The following is an 8,991-nucleotide window of genomic DNA, read 5'->3' on the forward strand; positions in this document are numbered from 1 at the left end:
GAATTTCATGCAAGCTGTAGGGATGCCTTTCTTAAATAGTTTTACGCACACTACTGTAATGAGATTACTTGACTGGGATGTATTAAGAATTATTAATTTGCTCTATCTTGCACACTGTATAATTTAAAATCCAAACCTTCTTCCTTGGAATTAGTTTCTGGTCTCTGAGAGCTCTGGAGCTCATGATCACTTGTTTACCTAACAGAAAGTCTTTATACTGGGCAGGACATTTAGCAGATTTCTGCTCTTCCCTCCCACCTCTTCCTGTATCAGAGCCAAAGGCCCAACTTCAGTGCCTTTAAGACCCCTTCAAGAAGAAATCTGGAATCATGAAGCATAATCATCAAGTTAATTAAAAGTACATAACGGCTCAGATAAGCCAGGCTTCCTGACGTGAGGAGTATCTGACATGGTTTCCAAGGAGATGCCGTCTCTTTTGAGCAACTAGCACACACAGCACAGAGGTCTGCAGGTTTTAACGTTTGCTCCTCCCCAGCAGGAGGTTGAAGAGAATCTGAAGAAAAGCAGCAAACCTATGGATGGGGCTTCACCAGGTCCATGTGTGTCTAAAACTTACAGAAAAGCTCAGAAGAATGCCCTTATCCTGGTTTTAGCAGCCTCTGCACTGTAGCTGTTTCATTCCCTAGAGCTGAAGTGAAGACACCATTTGAAAGGGAAACAGCAGTGAAGAACATAGGTTTATTTTCACCAAATTCTGAATATCTCAAAAACTTTCTTTGGACAGGGACATGCTTCCCACCCAGGAAGCCAAAGTCTTAGCTCACAGCAGGGATCTTGCAGCTGTTTACCATTAAAACCACGGAACAAGTTAGTGCAGTTCATACAAGGCATAAAATGATTAGCATCATCCATCTTCTCCCTATTAAGAAAAGTATGTGTTGGCTGAAAGCATCTCAAGTGTAGGAGTTTGTCAGCTCCACAGTTTATGAGTAGACAGGGTGACTACAAGCAGCACCAAAGGAGCTGCCACGCTCCTAGTTTTTACAAGAAACGAGCTTCAGGAAAAAAAGTGGACCAACCAGGTTTAGGACTGCTTCTTCATGAAAAACAAAGCTTCAAAAACTTCGTGTGTGCTGGGGGGGGCGGGGGGGCGGGGGGGGTCACTGGTTCTTCTAGGGTAAATACAAGCAGGGATAAGGAAAAGGATGTCACGGGTAACTGAAGGCATGAGCTGTTTGTTACCAAGCTTTGAAAGCAAAACTCTGCCTCTTAAATAACGAAAGTGGCATTTATTAGCAATTACTTCAATCCTAAGTATATTAAAAAATCTTTCCTATTGAAGATATTGTGTGGTTTTGTCTCTCTGCGGCTCTTTATGAAAGACTAACTCTGAAATTAATAGCAAACACTTCTGCTGTTCCCAAGCTCAGCCATTAAAACAAGAGTTCTTCCCACAATCGTTTTTCTTGAAAAATAAACGGCAGCAATCATTCGTAATTCTTGGTGTTTCTCTAATATATTCCTAAGGAGTCGAACTTCGTGTTTGCGTTCAAGGTAACTATTGCTATTCCCTGTCGACTTATTTCTAGATAAATGCGATAATCACAGGGAGAAAGTCAGATGCGCAGACGAGAGAGTTTGCAGAACACAACTGTCTCCGAAAGGCTCTTTCTACTCAGAGGGCTCGAGGCCTCCTCGGTAAGCACACTGGTGCCCTCCGTCTGCGATGTGAAATCAAGGCCCGACCCGCGCCAGACCCGAACCCGGCCGGAGCCCAGACCCGCGCGGGACCAGCTCCCTCTCCGCGCTCGCTCTCAGCGCCCCCTGCCGGGAACCCCCGGGACACCGCGGGCTCAGGAAAGTTAAACACCGACTCCGGGCAGCCGCATCCAGGTACAAAGCGACCCGGCGCTAGCGAGGACGTGAACGCGGTTCCCGCCAAACCCCGGGTCTCGGGTTCCAACCGCGCTCAGCTCCGCACTGGCGGCCCAGGGATCGCTCCTAGACCACGGCGCCCCCGCACATCTTAGAAGGAACGGTTCCCCGCGGGCCCGGATCTGTCTCCGACCTCAACACCCTAAGCCCAGGGTTGAGAGCCGAGGAGCGGCTCCCCCGGCGCCACCGGCAGGCGCCTCCCTGGGCTCCGCCTCCCTGCCCGGGTCTTCCTCGTCCACCACAGCGCTGAGCGGAGAGTTGCGCCCCAGCCCGGCGCCCGCCGCTTGCTCGCCGCGAGGCCCCGTGAGGAGGGCGGGCAGCCCCGCCAGGCGGCTCCCACCCGGGCTGCGCAGCACGCCCGCCGGTCCCCAAACGCCGGTCCCGACGCGGTGGCTGCGCCGACCTCTCCGCGCAACCCTCGGCCGCGCCGGGCAGGCTCGGGCCGCGCTCTCACCTCTGCGCGCTCAGCCCCCTCAGACAGCCAGGAGCAAACTTCCACCGGGCGCACTCAGCTCCTCCGAGGGCGCCCCGCTGCCAGGCCTACCGCGCACGGCCCGGGTGCGACCGCGCGACACCCACGCCCGCGCCGCCCCAGCCCTGCGCCAGGTCCCGGCCCCGCCACCGCCACGGGGCACCAGCCGCTCGCTCACCGGTGAAGGCTGCGCGCCTCGCGCCAGGCACCCAGCGCGCGGCGGCCGGATCCTGCCGCTCCCTGGGGCCGCCCCGCACGCCTCACCGGCCGGGCACCCGCTCCAGGGTCCGGCTCAGGGGGTAGGCAGGTCCCGCCCGCAGTGATGGGCGAGCTGGCAAAGTTGGGCGCCCCGGCCAGATCTGCGCGGGGCACAGCGAGCGTCCACGCAGGGCCCGGAAGGCTGGGGCGCCGGCGGGGTCAAGGCCGCGGCCGGCCGAGGCTGCAGAGCCCACGCGCGGCGGGAGGGCAGCGGTCGCAGCGACAGAAGCAGCCGCCAGCGGCGCCGTCTTCCCGGCGAGTGCAGCTCGTGGGGCGCCGGGCGGGGAGCGCAGGCGGGAGCGCGAGGAGGCATCGCCCCGCCCCGGCACGGCACGCCCCGCCCCGGCACGCCCCTCCTCCTCGGCATCGCCCCGCCCCCGCCCTCGGGGTGAAATCCGAGCACCCCACCCCCCCAACCCCGCCCCACCCCTCCATCTCCCCGCCCCTGACACGCCCCGCCCCCGGGGTGAAACCCGAGCACCCCACCCCGCTCGGACCCCCGAGCCCCGCCTCCCCGCCCCCCCACCCCGGGAGGAACTCCGGGGACCCCGGAGCCCCGCGCCGCTTCCCTGCGAGGCCTCGCCGGAGCTCGCTCTCTCGGCCGTCCCGCGAGGACCCTGCCCGCTGCCCCCCCCCCCGTCCCGCGCTCCGTGGCTGGGGCGGGGCTGCGCGTGAGGGTGGGGCGCGGGCCGAGGCGAGACGTGGCGGACCAGGCCGCCGGAGCAGGTAGGTGCGCGGCTCTGGCCGGCCGTCCAGGGCGTCGTCCTGGCCCGGAGGGGCGGCCGAGCCGGGAACCAGACCCGCGGCGGGGAAGCGGGCCGGGGTCCCGAGTGGCCACGCCGAGCCCTGGGCATCCGCGAGCCGCGCACTCGTGGGGCGGACGCCCTCGCCACACCGTGCAGGCTCTGGGCCTTGGCTAGGTCGAGGTGCAGCGTCCGACTGGGCGGGCAGCTCCCCAGCTCCGGGCTGCAGACTTGGAGGCCGAGCCTGCCGGGCGGGCCAGGGCCTTTGGGTCCGACTGCGCGAAGCCCGCGCTGTAGCTCGAACGCACTAGGGACCTTCCTCCGGACGCTTTTTCCCTCCACCCAGCCTCTTCCGAGGGTGGCTTGAGAGCGACCTTCCACGGAAACCTTTCCATGTCCAGATGCCTGGCCTGAGTCCTGGAGGGCCTGGGAACTAGAGGCTCCCTGGGATTTCCTTTAAGACTTGGAAGTGTTGCTGGCCCCTGCCTCTTAGGGAACCCGACGCCCCTGGGTTGTGCGGCGGAGGCGCTGCGCTCCGGACTTGAGTGTACAACGTCGCCCCTCTCCTTTGTGCCCTTGGGTGGCACGCAGCGCCAACTCCATCCCGGACTCTCCCTCCGTCCTGTCGCCAGGCGGCACGGAAGCCTGGACCTCCCCGGAAGACGAGGCTGGATGGGGCTTGGCTGGCTGCGGGCGGCCGAGGGAGAGGGGACTTTGCCTTGGGTTTGAGCGCCTGACCCTTAGTGTAGACACTTAGGCCTAAGACAGCGATTAGGACCCAGACGCGTTTAGCTAATCCTCTCCCTGCCTCCCAGCTGCAAGAGACAGTTAATACTTCAAAAAACTCTTTTTAAAAACATCCTCGGCATGTAGGATTAAGCATTGGAAAGTAGAACTTTTGTACACCATTACACAGAGTGCTAATAACAATATTTAAATCCACAAACTAAGTAATTTTGTGTGAATCTGGGAAGGAGATGGAGTTCAGCTTTGCTGTTTACCAGCTCCACTGAATCATCACTAAGTGTATTTTAGTGATAATGAATTATAAATAAATTGCTAATAAGCAAGGAAAGAAGCCAAATTATAATTTAGAGTGCACTTTAAAGTGAAATGGACCTGTAATGAGGGAACGATTTTGCCTTCGACCTGGAGAAAGTTGTTTAAATTTTCTGAGCTAGTATCTTCATCCTGAGTTTAGTCATCCAGCAGGGAGGTGAGCTGTAATGTAAACAATGTAAAACTCTTAGGGCCCAGCACCTAATAGGTCCTCTATAGCTAAAATTATTTTAAAGTATCCACAGGTATTGTTTTTCTATGTAAGATTCACTCTCTTTTTGCTTTGAAAAGGCCTTTCTCATTTAACTCTCATCACGTTGCGAAGTTAAAAGTGATCATTTTTCAACAAAAAGGTATTTTAGTTCTCTGCAGAATAAGAACATAGCTCTCACGGCCTGCTTCAGGTGACCCATGCAGGTAAGGCAGAAGAATGAGGGAGCTAAAGAGACACTGGGTGAAAATGATGAATTTTGGGGCGCTGATTCATGTGACCTGAAAAACGCCATCCATTTCCTGATTCACCTCAATTTCTATTCGGAAATATGAAGCATCGCTTGTGTCTGAACTAATTAGGCCACTTGGTCTTGTCTTTCCCTTTCTCCCTAGTGCCTGGGTTTCAGCCTTGTGGCTCAGTTGCCTTCGCAGACCGGAGCAGTGTGGAGGGGCTGAAAAGGACGATGAGGACACCACCTGGGAGAGATGGAGATGCTTCTATGGGCCACAAGTGGCTTTCAAGGAAGCCTTGGTACGGTTGGTCTCTGAGATGTAATAAGATTGCATTAAAAGTATGAAAACTCTCAGCCTAGACAGTGTGGCTGGCCTCTTGACAATTGCATCTTACCTGGATTTTCCTACAGATGACGTAGGCAAGCATACCAGTCACCACCCGTGAGCTTCTCTTTTTGCCTCTGGTTTCTTTCTTTTAAATCTGTGACATTTAAGAACTGAAGAAAAAAGCTAGATTGTCTGAATGGTCCCATCTTTTTTTTTTCTTACTGTGATTAAGCATTGGTACAAAGAAGTTAAAGTTTGATGTTTCCATAAGAATGTCTAGAGCTGCTTTTTGTTAATAAACTTCAAACTATTGGGAAGACTGGTGATCGTGACTACAGGAGAGACTGTGATATTCCCCAGAGCTCTGACAGATGAAGAATCTTGAAATGCGGGAGATTTCAGAGAGCTATCGGCCCCTGTGCTAGCCTCTTGAGCTGGCTTCTTTGACCCCAAGAAGTGTTCGCTCCTCTTTAATGCAGAGCCCACAATTTGGTGGAGTTAACCAGGCTAGTTTTATATTTAAAAGAGCAACTCAGAGACTTGGATAGAAAGATGAGAATAGCCATAGCACAGAGGGCATGGTACAAAGCACAGATGTCTAGTCCTTACGCTAAATGACCAGGCCATCCTATGCTGCCAGCATGTGCACTGGAAACTCCGCCATGATCACTTTGGTGCAGTCTGACCTCCACTCACATCCACCCGGGGTTCCTCATGCTTCCGGGGTCCGCTCGAGGGATGTACTCTCTCTGCCAGCTGTTCCAGGCAGGCTGACGTAGGATGCCCACCCTCACCCATCCCACATGAGGTTTTCTGCCCTGTGGGCTCTCTGGGATGCTTCCCACACGTGAGAATCGCATCCCCCACTTCATGGCCACTCTCCTGGTTAAGTCCAGCATTTATGGAGGTAAAGAGCTCCAGGATGCAGCCACCCTGAGCACACACTCAAACATGCTCACTCTCAGGAAGCAAGAGAGGACCAAGTGTCAACTCCCACAGTTATTTTTTTGAAGATTTTGGTGACTTCAAAGTCTCAATAAGGATTTATTAAAACACTATTTCACGTCAGCCATATATCCAGAAAAACCAAAATATTTTAGAACTTTGGGAAGGTTTGATCTTATCTTTTTGGTTAGATTTCTAGATGTGTTTTCTGCCAACTCAATTTCCTGAAGACAAAATTGGTCCACTAGAAGAGTCCAGATTGTCTTTGAAAGAATGGCATGAGGAGAAGAAACAAACGGTTTATAAGATTTTTGGAATATCTACAGAAAATGCAGATGGCTTGTGGCACGAAGATGAAGCATCCATATGGTTTCCTGACTTATTTTCTGACATTGAGACTTGTATATATCTTGAGTGTGTATAAGCAAAGAGTGGCTGTACTTTTTTAAAAGATGTATTTATTAATCAGTGTCCTCTGCATTCCTTTGTCTTTGAAAACAGAGCTCTGTGGGAGAAATAAGTATCTTTGGAAATAGTTTCAAAAGTAATATTCATACTGCTTAGATTCAGAAGCACAAATTGCTCTGCCTTTCTTTGGATCACCGTTTACCAGGGAGTTTAGCTCATAATGTTCTTGAGTTCATGCAAAGTTTCTATGAAATTCAGCCATAGGCAAAATGTCTCCAAAGCACATCAGTGGGAAGAAGGGCCATCAAGCATACTGTAGACACTGTCAAATCCTATTTCGGATCTTCCTTTCCATCCCCATTATTACTGCCTTAATTCAACCTGGCAGATTCTCTTACCCAAAATATGAACACCTCTGCTCACAGATCTCACTGCCTTCAGAGATTACTATGCAGAGAGCACCCTCCCCGAACCACACGTACACACAGCATCCTAAATTACACAACCTGATCTCATTTGAATTGCAAACTACTTGCCTTTAAAACGCAAACAAAACTTTTCTTGCAGCTAGATGAGGCCATGGAATTTAATTATAACCAGTAAGATGTAAGTTGGTTGGGATTCCATGAAAGGCTTCAACTAATAGAGCAGGACCTTTTCTTCCCCTCTTTTACCCTTCATTCTGACCATAAGGTAACTATGAGGTATAAGCCCTGGGCCAAGGATGATAGTCAAAAAAGAGCCGAAATCCCCGGTGACTTTAGGAGCCCGCAGCTCAGTACTGAATGCCCTAATCACAGACTTCATGAGGAAGAAATTACCTTCCACTCTACTTGATCTGTCATCATTTCTGTTCTGTTTTCGGTAAGAGGATGCAATTCCTCCTGACGGTATTAATATTTGTCAGCTTTCTCATCTCTGGTACACAATACCTAACACCCACAAATTAAAGGAGGAGAGGCTTAATTTGGCTCATGGTTTGGGGGTTTGAAATCACAGTGGGCTGGCTCCAAGGCAGAAACAGCATGGTGGAAGGGCCTGGTGGAGAAAGAGCTGCTCATCTCATGACAACCAGAAAGGAGAGAAAGAAGGGAAGAGGCAGGGCAGAAGATGCAACCTCCAAAGGCATGCCCAGTGCCAGGCCCTTCCATCTGAAACATTTAGCTCTGAACTCAAAAAGGATTCATCCACTGAGGGTATTGCACCCCATGACCCAGTCACCTCCAGAAGTCCCACCTCTGAACACATGAGGCTCAGGGGAACCCTTTAAACCATAGCACGTGGTGTTCCTGAGCTTCACCTTCCATACCAGCCCCAGGCAGCCCTCCCTTCCCACCTTCCTACCTTGCTTCCCAAACTACAGCCAAGCATGTTGCACACCATGCGCAGTGCACAGCTACACAGGAGGAATCGAATGCCAAGGACTTAGGCCTCCCTGCCCTCCTCAGCTACAGTCTCCTGGAGAAGGTGAGTGTTGACTATGGATCCCACCCCTGTGTAATTGTAAGATCCGATGAGTTCAGTGACAGACCAACACTGAAAAGGGCCAGGGAAGTCTGGGCAATCAAGAGAGGCATCCCTGGAAAAGTAGCACAGTGAGCTAGCATTTGAAGGATGCGAAGAGATGGATGAAAAAGTGGGGGAAATGAGAAGAGGGTAGATTCCAGAGAAGAAAGGAAATACTGATTAACTTTGGCTATTAATCCAAACACAGTTGTTAACGTCTCAAAGGTAGTAACAGTTAACTGCAAAAGAATAAAACAGATACTAAGTTCATTCCATGGTGGTATAAGACAAGACCTTAAATTCAGCAATATATAAACAACAAGTTTATTTTTTACAGTTTGGGAGGTTGGGAAACTTTTGGAGCTTTTAATGATAACAGCCAGCTGCAACATGGGTGCCACAGTGGCACAAGCTCACCACCACCACACTAGGTCAAGGCACTGCCAGGCTTGATGTCTCCTAAAGGCCAGGTCCATTCTTCCAAGATGGCGCCTTGTCACTGTGGAGAAGAGAGAGAAGGGAAGAAGACCCAGTGAGTTCTCTCCAGCACTTTCTTAAGGTCCCTAATGACTCAGGAGAAGAGCGCTCTCCATCCCAAACACCTCCTAAAGGCCCCACCTCTTAATATTGATCTGTTGAGGATTAAGTTTCAACATAAATTTTGGAGGGGACACAAACTTTCAACACCGACCACTGTGTCCCTGCCTCCCCCAAGTTTATGCCATGTACAGTATCCATCGATTCCACCCACATAGCCCCCAAAGTCTTAACTTATTGCAATAGTAACTTTAAAATATAAGTCCAAATTCTCCTCTATATTTGTCTGTATCAGATATGGGCAAGACTCAAAGTATGATTCATCCTTAGGCAAACTCCCCCTCCAGCTATGAGCCTGTGAGATCAAAGAACTTAAGAGCTTCCAGAATACAA

At 51.8% G+C, this 8,991-nt stretch overlaps 1 protein-coding gene, 1 long non-coding RNA gene and 1 other non-coding gene across 7 annotated transcripts in view; 2 read left to right on the forward strand and 1 right to left on the reverse strand.

Moving 5' to 3' along the window:
• Positions 1–2,684, reverse strand: part of Sema5a (semaphorin 5A) — a 483,148-nt gene extending 480,464 nt beyond the window's left edge. For 2 of the 5 annotated variants that reach the window (XM_087189197.1, XM_004845176.4), the window contains exon 1: positions 2,547–2,684. The gene's annotated coding sequence lies outside the window, so the exon portion shown is untranslated. The remainder of the gene's footprint in view (positions 1–2,546) is intronic. The other 3 variants (XM_021258604.2, XM_087189194.1, XM_087189195.1) reach the window with 2 other exon arrangements.
• A 479-nt stretch (positions 2,685–3,163) lies between these two features.
• LOC106009427 (uncharacterized) lies at positions 3,164–6,615 on the forward strand. The gene is made up of 3 exons (XR_001183505.3): positions 3,164–3,352; positions 5,035–5,173; positions 6,339–6,615. It is a non-coding gene; the product is annotated as an uncharacterized LOC106009427 (long non-coding RNA).
• LOC147824601 (small nucleolar RNA SNORD123) lies at positions 4,882–4,951 on the forward strand. The gene has a single exon (XR_015442184.1). It is a non-coding gene; the product is annotated as a small nucleolar RNA SNORD123 (small nucleolar RNA).
• Positions 6,616–8,991: the final 2,376 nt, after the last annotated feature.

This window comes from Heterocephalus glaber, unplaced genomic scaffold (genome assembly GCF_053883595.1).
Source record: "Heterocephalus glaber isolate CG9 unplaced genomic scaffold, H.glaber_assembly_v1.0 deba00001537, whole genome shotgun sequence".
Lineage (NCBI taxonomy): Eukaryota > Metazoa > Chordata > Mammalia > Rodentia > Bathyergidae > Heterocephalus > Heterocephalus glaber.